The sequence below is a fragment of the Rhinoderma darwinii genome, chromosome 5 (genome assembly GCF_050947455.1).
Source record: "Rhinoderma darwinii isolate aRhiDar2 chromosome 5, aRhiDar2.hap1, whole genome shotgun sequence".
NCBI classification, from domain to species: domain Eukaryota; kingdom Metazoa; phylum Chordata; class Amphibia; order Anura; family Rhinodermatidae; genus Rhinoderma; species Rhinoderma darwinii.
Genome location: NC_134691.1, coordinates 232,145,538 through 232,156,616, shown reverse-complemented (window position 1 = coordinate 232,156,616; position 11,079 = coordinate 232,145,538). Strand labels below are relative to the sequence as shown.

Genomic DNA, 11,079 nt, shown 5'->3' with positions numbered 1-11,079 from the left:
AGTTCGGAAAGGGTTAATTACTTTCTAATGAAAAAACATTTATGACCACACGTGGGATATAGCCGTACTCGGGAGAAATTGCTTTACAAATTTTCACGGCCTAATTCTAATAAATTCTGCAAAAGACGTGGGGCCCCAATGCTCACTATACCCCTAGATAGATTCCTTAACTGGTGTAGTTTCTCTGTTTTGGTCTCAGTGGCTTTGCAGATTCGACATGACACCCAAAAACTATTCCAGCTAAACTTGAGCTCCAAAAGCCAAATAGCGCTCCTTCCCTTCTAAGCCCTGGTGTGGGTCCAAACAGCAGTTTATTACCACATATGGGGTATTTACGTAATCAGGAGAAATTGCTTTACAAATGTTGGGGTGCTTTTTCTCCTTTATTCCTTGTAAAAATTAAAAATGTCTACCTTCTTACAGGAAAAAAGGATTTTCATCTTCACAAACTAATTCAAAGAAATTTAGCAAAAAAACTGTGGGTTCAAAATCCTAACTATACCCATAGATAAATTCCTTGAGGTGTTTAGTTTCCAAAATGGGGTCACTTTTGGGGGGGGGGGGGTCTTTACTGTTTTGGTACCACAAGAACTCTTCAAACCTGACATGGTGCCTAAAATATATTCTAAAAAAAGGAGGCCCCAAAATCCTCTAGGTGCGCCTTTGCTACTGAGGCCTGTGTTTCAGTCCATTACCGTACTAGGACCACATGTGGGATATTTCTAAAAACTGCAGAATCTGGGCAATAAATATTGAGTTGCATTTCTTGGGTAAAACCTTCTGTGGTACAGAAAAAAATGTATTACAAATGAATTTTCGAAAAAAAAAAAAAAAAAGAAATTTGTAAATTTCACCTCTACTTTGCTTTAATTCCTGTGAAACACCTAAAGGGTTAAAACACTTTCTGAATGCTGTTTTGAATACTTTGAGGGGTGCAGTTTTCAAATGGGGTGATTTATGGGCACTTTCTAATATATAAGGCCCTCAAAGCCACTTCAGAACTGAACTGGTCCCTGAAAAAATAGGCTTTTGAAATTTTCTTGAAAATATGAGAAATTGCTGCTAAAGTTCTAAGCCTTGTAACGTCCTAGGAAAATAAAAGAATGTTCAAAAAACTATGCAAACAAAGTAGACCTATGGGAAATATAAAACTAGTAAGTATTTTGTGTGGTATTACTATCTGTTTTACAAGTACACATTTAAATTTAGAAAAATGCACATTTTTGCTAATTTTCTCTAAATCGTGGTGTTTTTTACAAATAAATATTGAATCTACCAAATTTTCTCCCTAACAAAGTACAATATGTCACGAGAAAACAATCTCAGAATCACTTGGCTAGGCAAAAGCATTCCGGAGTTATTACCACATAAAGTGACACGTCCGATTTGAAAAATCTGCTTCGTCCTGAAGGCCAAAACAGGCTCAGTCCTGAAGGGGTTAAGAATCCGGTGCAGCCCGGTCTCCAAGTTGCACGTGTTCTTGATACTGCAAGTGGATGATTGCATCTCTACATCTGCTATGCTGTGTAGTAGAGTATTCCCTAGTCAGCGAGACCCTAGAAGAGAAACCTCATTTCTCAGATTATATTTATCTCAAATGACAGTATATTGAAGTGCATTAAAACTAGGAAAGTTTTGCTAAATTCATTTACGGATTTGCAACTGCAGATTAGATACATGACATTCCTTGTACCTTTGTATAAAGATTTGTTCATCGTAAAAGGTCAGCTACCAAAACATTTTACACATCTCTACTAATATTGGTAAAATTACATCTTCCTCCCCTTCCTGCAACCTGAAGTTCCCTTCCAACCCCTACACTGAAGGATTGAACCGGATTCTTGATAGTGTTAATTTATCCTGCATAATGGATTACAATCTACCGTTGCTCATTTTAAACAGTTTGAAGATGAACTCCACCTTTTAAAGGGAAATTACCAGTTAAATAGAAGTCTACCACCAACGCCCTTCACCATCCCTCCATTAACACAGAAAGGCTTGATACATAATGGGGGGCTTACGAACCATAATAAACTTTAAGTGATCATGAAAAGGGCAGTTTTGGGAACCAGCTTCGGACTGCCATTGTAATCTTTATTTTTTCTTTAGCTTCCTAATGGAGTAACCTGAAAAAGGAAACGTTACACCTGATGGCCATACATTAAGCCACTATAATGGATTACAAGCTACCTTTACACTGCCCATCTCAAGCATAGTCTGAAGATGAAGTCCACCTTTTAAAGGGAAATTACCAGTTAAATAACCGTCTACCACCAACGCCCTTCATCACCCCTCCATTAACACAGAAAGGCTTGATACATAATGGGGGGCTTATGAACCATAATACCTTTAAGTGAAAATAAAAGGGGCAGTTCTGGGAACCAGCTTTGGATAGCCATTTAAAACCTGGTACTATGGGATCTACAGAGTACATTTGAAGTCTCACGAAATATCACAAGCCAATGTATTTTAGCACTAGGTGGAGGCCGTAATCATATACAGCACTACTCCATGTAAAAATTAAGGAAATCTGGGATGGGGTGGGTCTTCACCAGAAAAGGTGAAAAGTAAACTACTTTGAGTAGAACATAAGTCGTCCTACTATTAACCCCTTAACGCTCAGTGACATACTATTACGCCAGGGAATGCGCCCTGTTCGCGCTCCATGACGGAAAAGTACGTCACGGGAGTAACGGCCGTTTCGGCCGTCCTCCCGAGACACAGGAGCTGTGACAGCTGCTGTCTCGTACAGCAACTGTCACAGCTCCTACAGAGGGGGGACCGATCGCTGTGTCCCCGCTGATTAACCCCTGAAAAGCCGTGTTCAATAGCGATCACGGCTTTTTAGGGGTTAAGCTGCCATCGCCGGCCTGCTACACGATAGCGGCCGGCGATGGTGACTATGGCAACCGGACACCAAACAATGGCGTCCGGCTATGCCATCGACGGAAGCCTAGTGGGTCCTGACAACGTCAGGACCCACTATGCTTGCTGTCAGTGAGTAGCTGACAGCTCTAATACACTGCACTACGCATGTAGTGCAGTGTATTAGAATAGCGATCAGGGCCTCCTGCCCTCAAGTCCCCTAGTGGGACAAAGTAATAAAGTAAAAAAAAGGTGTAAAAATAAGAAAATAAAAGATTTAAAAGTAATAAAAGTAAAAATCCCCCCTTTTCCCTTGTCATTTATTATTAATAAAAACATATAAACAAATAAACTATACATAATTGGTACCGCCGCGTCCGTAATGGCCTGGACTACAAAATTATTTTATTATTTATCCCGCGCGGTGAACGCCGTAAAAGAAAATAATAAACCGTACCACAATCACAATTGTTTGGTCACTTCACCTCCCAAAAAATGGAATAAAAAGAGATCAAAAATATTGTATTGATGGAAACTACAGTTCGTTACGCAAAAAATAAGTCCTCGCACGGCTTTATTGATGGAAAAATAAAAACGTTATGGCTCTTAGAATAAGGTAACACAAAAAGAAAATGATTTTTTACAATACGTATTTTATTGTGCAAACGCCATAAAACGACAAAAAAAAAAACAAAACTATAAACATCTGGTATCGCCGTAATCGTCTCACTCCGCAGAATAAAGTGAATATGTCATTTATAGCGCACGGTGAACGCTGTAAAAAAAAAATAGAATAAAAAAACAATAGTAGAATTGCTGTTTTTTAGTCACCGCGCCACCTAAAAATAGAATAAAAACTGATCAAAAAGCCGCATGCACCCCAAGAAAACTACAATGGATTCCTCAAGGGGTCTAGTTTCCAAAATGCTGTCACTTTTGGGGGTTTTCCACTGTTTTGGCACCACAAGACCTCTTCAAACCGGACATGGTGCCTAATAAAAAGGTGGGCTCAAAATCCACTAGGTGCTCCTTTGCTTCGGAGGCCGGTGCTTCAGTCCATTACCACACTAGGGCCACATGTGGGATATTTCTCAAAACTGCAGAATCTGGGCAATAAATATTCAGTTGTGTTTCTCTGGTAAAACCTTTTGTGTTATAAAAAAAAGTGGTATAAAAAGGAGAATTTCACCTCGACTTTGCTCTAAATTCCTGTGAAACACCTAAAGGGTTCATAAACTTTCTAAATGCTGTTGTGAATACTTTGAGGGGTCTAGTTTCTAAAATAGGGTGTTTGATAGGGGTTTCTAATATATGGGCCCCTCAAAGCAACTTCAGAACTGAACTGGAACCTAAAAAAATAAATAAATTAGGCAATACTTCGTTTCTTACATTATACTGATAATGAGCCGTGCCCACCCCGAGATAACCCCAGTTTTGACCGTTTGTATAAATGGAGACCCCTATTAGACCGTTTCAGTGCCTGGTTTTCCCAAGCATACACCCCCGAGAAGTGTATTTCTATTGATGAGTCCCTGGTAGATTTTCAAGGGAGGGTTCAATTCCGCCAGTACCTGCCGGGTAAGAGGGCAAGGTATGGCGTAAAGATGTATAAGCTGTGCGAGAGTGCATCAGGGTATACCTACAAATTTAGGATATATGAAGGGAAGGACAGCAGTATTCAGCCCCCAGAATGCCCCCCCCCCCCCTTTACTGGGAGTTAATGCAAAAATTGTGTGGGATTTGGTGCGCCCACTGCTGGACCAGGGTTACCACCTCTACCTGGATAATTTTTATACCAGCGTCCCACTCTTCAACTGCCTCACTCCCAGAAGTCCTGCGGCATGCGGCACCGTTAGAAGAAATCTGAGAGGCCTCCCTAAGACTCTGCAGGGCAAACGCTCAGAAGTGGTGAGAGCAGGGCACAATCTAGCAGCAACATATTGTGTGTCAAGTACAAGGACAAGGGAGATGTCACACCAGTACCCATGTACCTGTACGAGGTAGTAGTACAGAGACCCCCAAACCAGACTGCATCCTGGGCTACAATAGGTACATGGGAGGGATGGACTTGTCAGATCAAGTCCTTAAGCCCTACAGCGCTATGCGGTGTGGTATAAGAAGCTGGCCAGGCACATCATACAGATGGCATTGTACAACGCGTACGTGCTACATCGATGTACAGGCCAGACCGGAACTTTCCTGGAATTTCAAGAGGTGGTTATCAAGAAACTAATTTTTATGGACCAAGAAGGGGGGGTGCACCCAGTACTTCTGGAGGCGAGGCCACACGCATCGTACCAGGGCAACACTTTCCAGGAGAAGTTCCCCAAACTGGCAAGAAAGGAAAAAGTCAAAAGAGGTACAAAGTCTGCTATAAGAGGGGGATAAGGAAGGACACAATATATCAATGTGACACGTGTCCCGAAAAACTAAGGCTCCGTATGAAAGAGTGCTTCAAAATGTATCATACATCCCATGATTTTTAATCTACCCCAGTTTTACTTACCCTGATGCACTCCGCACATCTTATCCCCCCTCGTCTTTCCCCTCTGAGCCCTGCTGCGTGCCTAGGCAGCTGATTACAGCCACATGTAGGGTATTGACGTATCCGTGAGAACCCACATTACAGTTTATGGGGTGTAAGTCTCCGGTCAAAATGCTCACTACACCTCTAGATGAATGCCTCAAGGGTGTAGTTTTTAAAACTGGGTCACTTCTTGGGGGTTTCAACTGTACTGGTACCTCAGGGACTTCTGCATACATGACTTTGCACCAAAAAAAATCCCCAGTAGGCCAAATGGTGGTCCTTTCCTTCTGAGCCCTCCCATGGGCCCAAACGGCAGTTTATCACCACAAATGGGGTACTGCCGCACTCAGGACAAATTGGGCAACAGAATGGGGTATTTTATTTCTTGTGAAAATTAGAAATTTTCAGCCAAAACTACATATTATTGGGAAAAATTATTTTGTTTTAATTCCCAGCCCAATTCAAATAAGTTATGTGAAAAAACTGTGGGGTCAAAATGGTCACAACACCCATAAATGAATTCCTTGAGTGGTGTAGTTTCCAAAATGGGGTCACTTCTGGTCGGTTTCCATTGCTTTGATACCTCTGGGGCTCTGCAAATGCGACATGGCACCCGAAAACCAATCCAGAAAAAACTGGACTCCAACAAACACATAGCGCTCCTTTGCTTCTGAGCCCTCCCATGGGCCCAAATGGCAGTTTATCACCACAAATAGGGTATTGCCGCACTAAGGACAAATTGGGCAACAAAATGGGGTATTTTGTTCCCTGTGAAAATAGGAAATTTTGATCATAAATTACATCTTATTGGAAAAAATGTCTTTTTTAATTTCACAGCCCAATTAAAATAGGTGCTGTGAAAAAACTGTGTGGTCAAAATGATAACAGCCATAAATTAATTCCTTGAGGGGTGTCGTTTCCAAAATGGGGTCACTATTGGGGGATTCCTACTATTTTGGCACCTCAACACCTCTTCAAACCTGGCATGCTGCCTAAAATATATTCTAATAACAAAGGGGCCTCAAAATGCACTAGGTACTTTTTTGCTTCTAGGGCTTGTGTTATTCCAGGAGCACACTAGAGCCACATGTGGGACACTTCTAAAAACTACAGAATCCGGGCATTACATATTTAGTAGTGTTTCTCTGGTAAAAGCTTCCGTGTTACACAAAAAAAATTGAATAAAATTGAAATTCAGCAAGAAAAATGAAATTTGCAAATTTCACCTCCACTTTGCTTTAATTCCTGTGAAATGCCTGAAGGGTTAAAAAACTTTCTAAATGCTGTTTTGAATACTTTGGGGGGTCTAGTTTTTAAAATGGGGTGTTTTTTATCAGGGTTTCTAATACATAGGCCCCTCAAAGCCACTTCAGTACTGAAGAGGTACCTTAAAAAAAGGCTTTTGAAATTTTCTTAAAAACAAGAGAAATTGCTGTTTATGTTCTAAGCCTTGTAACGTCCAAGAAAAATAAAATAATGTTCAAAAAACTATGCCAATCTAAAGTAGACATATGGGAAATGTGAACTAGTAACTATTATGGGTGGTATAACCGTCTGTTTTACAAGCAGATGCATTTAAATTCTGAAAAATGCCATTTTTTTATAAATTTTCCCTAAATTTTGCACATTTTCACCAATAAACACCGAATATATCGTCCAAATTTTACCACTAACATAAAGCCCAACGTGTCACGAGAAAACAATCTCAGAATCGATTGGATAGGTTTAAGCATTCCGACGTTATTACCACATAAAGTGAAATATGTCAGATTTGAAAAATGGGCTCTGAGCCTTAAAGGAACAGTGTCATCACAAATTATTTTTTTATATGTTAAAGATGTTAGTGCTTTATTAAAAACGTTTAAATTCATTTGTGTGTTTGTGTTTTACTTTTTCTTATTTTTACACTTTTTCTTCCCTATGGGGGCTGCCATTTTTTGTTCCATTTCTGTGTGTGTCGATTAACGACACATACAGACATGGAATACGGCAGCCACAGTCCCATAGGGACTGCGAACGGCTCCCGTCCCATTGACTGCAGTGTACGGCGTCTGTGTGGCAACTGCGCATGCGCCGCTCCCACACAGTCCTATTCGAAATTGGCGCCGTCCGGCGCCATTTTCCTGTGGACCGGAAGTCGCGGCCGGACAGTAATATTACTACTTCCGGTCGCGGCTTCCGGATTTGTGCACTTGCACCAGCGGCAGCAAACGGAGCGGACGGGCCGGAGGGAGCCGCGGCGGCAGGAGCAGGTAAGAGATTTCAATGTATGTTCGTGTTTGTGTGTGTTTACTACTGTATGTAAACCTACTACACTGTGGGTTAGCTCAAAAAATGGCGACACACAGTGTAGGAGGTTACATCGTTCAAACCCCTCGTTTATCCCGGCACTAGCCAGGATAAAGGAGGGGGGGATGCTGAGAGCTCACTAGAGCGAGGGCTTTTAACCCAATGTTGCAATGCTGCAATTTTGGGAACAGCTCCATCTAGTGACCAAAAATGGGTAGTATTATAAATTAGAAATAATTAATAATATTTCCTGGACTCGTGCAAAAAAATAAAAAAAATTTGAACAATGTTTAATCACCCACACACTAAATGTTTAATTTTTTTTAAAAAAACATGATTTTCTGGCAACACATTCCCTTTAAGGCCAAAACAAGGCTGCGTCCTTAAGGGGTTAATAAAACCCAAAGATTAAGAAAACAAACAAAATCACCAATGCCAACAACCTCTTCCCCCACTAACACTAAAAAGATTTGATTCATAACGGGGGAATATGAATCAATATTTTTTTAGTTTTAACAGAGAGAAGGGAAGTATTGAGACCAGCGAAGGATTGCCATTTTCTGCCTCTTGTGTTGGGTACAATGTAAAGTGGGAAAATAATGAAAAAGTTTTTCACATACCATCTTATGTTGGCTTCCTGCCCTGTCTTGTTGAATGACTAGCACATGGATGGCAAAGTTGGGTGGTTGTTGGTTACTTCGGAGGTCCACAGTAGATAGAAACAACTTCTCATGCCTACAAGAAAGAAAAACACTAAGGCTGGATTCACACGAGCGTGTGCCTTTTGCGCACGCAAAAAACGCGGCGTTTTGACTGCGCAAAAGGCACTTGACAGCTCCGTGTGGCAGCATCATATGATGCGCCGCTGCGTGGTTTTCGCGCAGCCGCCATCATTATGACACTTCATTTGGATGTTTGTAAACAGAAAAGCACGTGGTGCTTTTCTGTTTTCATTCATCCTTTTGACAGAAGTTGTGCAAATCATGCTCAAGAAGCTACTACCTATCCTGCCGCAACTAGGGATGGGTTGACATTTTCACCATGTAGTTGTATGGTGAACACCTTATTACTATGGTTTATTACAGTAATGGTTTAGAATTCTAAAGCCATTATGTATGCTATTAACCTAGAAATGCTAATGAGATTACACGGTATGCTAAAAACAGCCAAGGGGCATTATGGAATGGAAAATAGGATGTAAATACCTGAAAGGAAGCGCCAAAGCCAGGAACATTATTCTAGCTGGCCAAAAGGCCTAAGGCAGGGAACGGTAATCCCAGTCAAGGCCAGAAACATCAGAAAGCATGTAGTTGGAGGCTTATGGGACAAGGACATCTGATATGACAAAGTCATTCAGACTTAAAGGAACTAAACTATGTACCTACCATCTGACAGCAACTCTGGCTAGCGACGACATGGTAGAAGCTGGCACGGAGATCTGGTTGTTTCACATTTCCCTAGGAATTGGTGTCCAGTGTCAGGAGGCAGCAATAAATCTTGAGGCTAAAAGAGAAAACAAGAGACGTAAGCTTTTAAGAATACTCCAAGAAAACCATTTAGCCTCATGGATAGTGCTGCTTACTAGGCGACAGAGCACGACGGGTTCATAGAAAATTAAAATGAGATCATGCCCCACTCTTCCTCAGGCAAAGTTTTTTTGTTTTTATTTTAAAGAGGCTCTGTCACCACATTACTGCTATAATCTACATTACAGCGCCAATCACATTATGTCGAAGATGGGCCACTTATAATGTGGTGACCGAGCCTCTTTAAGGGGGAAATAATTACTGATAAGTTTTATGTGGAAAGCCTTTGCAAGCTGCTGCACACATTTGTACAGGCCAGTCTTCAATTACAAATTCAGTTGAAAGATATACTATAACTTCAGATTTGTCAGACTATGGTGGCTAGAATGAAAGAGCCGACTCTACAGTGCCCTTCGCGTTTTGACCTTCGAGAGAAGTGATGACAGGTTATAGACTAATCCAGCAGCTGGCAACCCGCGCCTCTAGCGGTTGAGAAACTACAACTGCCAGCATGCACCGACAGATGCAAATGACTGCTGTAATGCAATTCTCTGGTCTGTCATCCCCTCTCCATGGTCAGAGTGAAGCTGTCCCTTGGTTCCAGTCCGCTTCTTACATATTAGTAATCTAGCAACTGATGAGAACTGCGGATATCCACGTTTTCCCTACTGTCCTCTCATGGTAACTATTTCCATTTTTATAAGGTGCAATGGAGTCAGATATGTTTTTGAGCTAGTGATATAATGGCAAAATATGGCCACTGATGGAGGGGCGTGTGACCAGACCCGTAAATAAGAAGCCTCCATTGAATAACGCTGTGCACTGCACTTGATAGTTTCCTTTATGGTGCATAATGTTATTCAATGGATGCTGCAGATGGAAAAATGTGGTCACATACCCCTCCAGACAGGGCTGTATTTGGAGTTGGTGCTGCCCTTGGCACTTTTAGGGCTGACACCCCAGGAAACGCAGCTTTAACGGCAAAAAAAAAAACGCACCATGTGTTAATTGCTGTGGATTTTACCTGCCAGATGAATTCAATAGGGGAAAACCTGCGACAGAAAACCAGCAATCCCGCAGAATAAATGGACATGCTGCGGATTGAAAAAACGCTCCGCAGATCAAATTATGACCTGTTTTTCGGTGAGGTTTTTTATGCAGCGTGTGGAGATTTGTTCAAATATCATCCACTCTAAGCTACTGTATTACACAGCGGATTTTTTGCAATGAAATCCATTGCGTAAAATCTGCAGAGTTTACGCTACGACATACCCTTGAAGAAAAGCTCAGTGCTAACTAACTCATTAACAATCCCTCCCCTGCCCCCTCCCTCACATGAACACTGGGGCCAATTCCCCTATACTTGATCAGGCCAGCTTATTATTTTAAAGAAAAAGAAAAATCACTCCTGAAGCAGCCCCCCTCCCAACTGGAGCAAAAAAAACTATGCCCGTTACCTCAGTACATCGTCCTACTTTAAAAGTAGGTCAATGAACAGACGTAACCTGGGACCATGTGTTGTAAACTAACCAATGATCACGTAGAGCTGTCACTGCTTAATTTCGACAGACCCAGGATGGCAAGTATAATTGTTTTGCTTATTTAGTTATTAGTATTACTAATGTGTTTTCTTCTTTTTTTTTTGTGTTTTTTTACAGGTTCGGTTGTTGGAATATGTCAGATTCGAGGACTACTTCGATGACGGTATTTTTATTTTCACTGAAATGGTTATGTGGGGCGCTTTTATTTCAATAAAATATTTTTCCTGTGTAGGTGTTTTCTATAACTTTATTACTGCTGACTTAGTAATGACGGCTGTCTGACTGACAGCGTCCATTACGGACGCGGGGCTTAATGTTAGCCGGTGAAGAG

At 41.4% G+C, this 11,079-nt stretch overlaps 1 long non-coding RNA gene across 1 annotated transcript; it reads right to left on the bottom strand.

Annotated features, from left to right (window-relative positions):
- Window positions 1–386: 386 nt before the first annotated feature.
- Window positions 387–9,179, bottom strand: LOC142652862 (uncharacterized). The gene is made up of 3 exons (XR_012847960.1): window positions 9,067–9,179; window positions 8,302–8,416; window positions 387–1,556 (listed from the first exon to the last, which is right to left on the bottom strand). It is a non-coding gene; the product is annotated as an uncharacterized LOC142652862 (long non-coding RNA).
- Window positions 9,180–11,079: the final 1,900 nt, after the last annotated feature.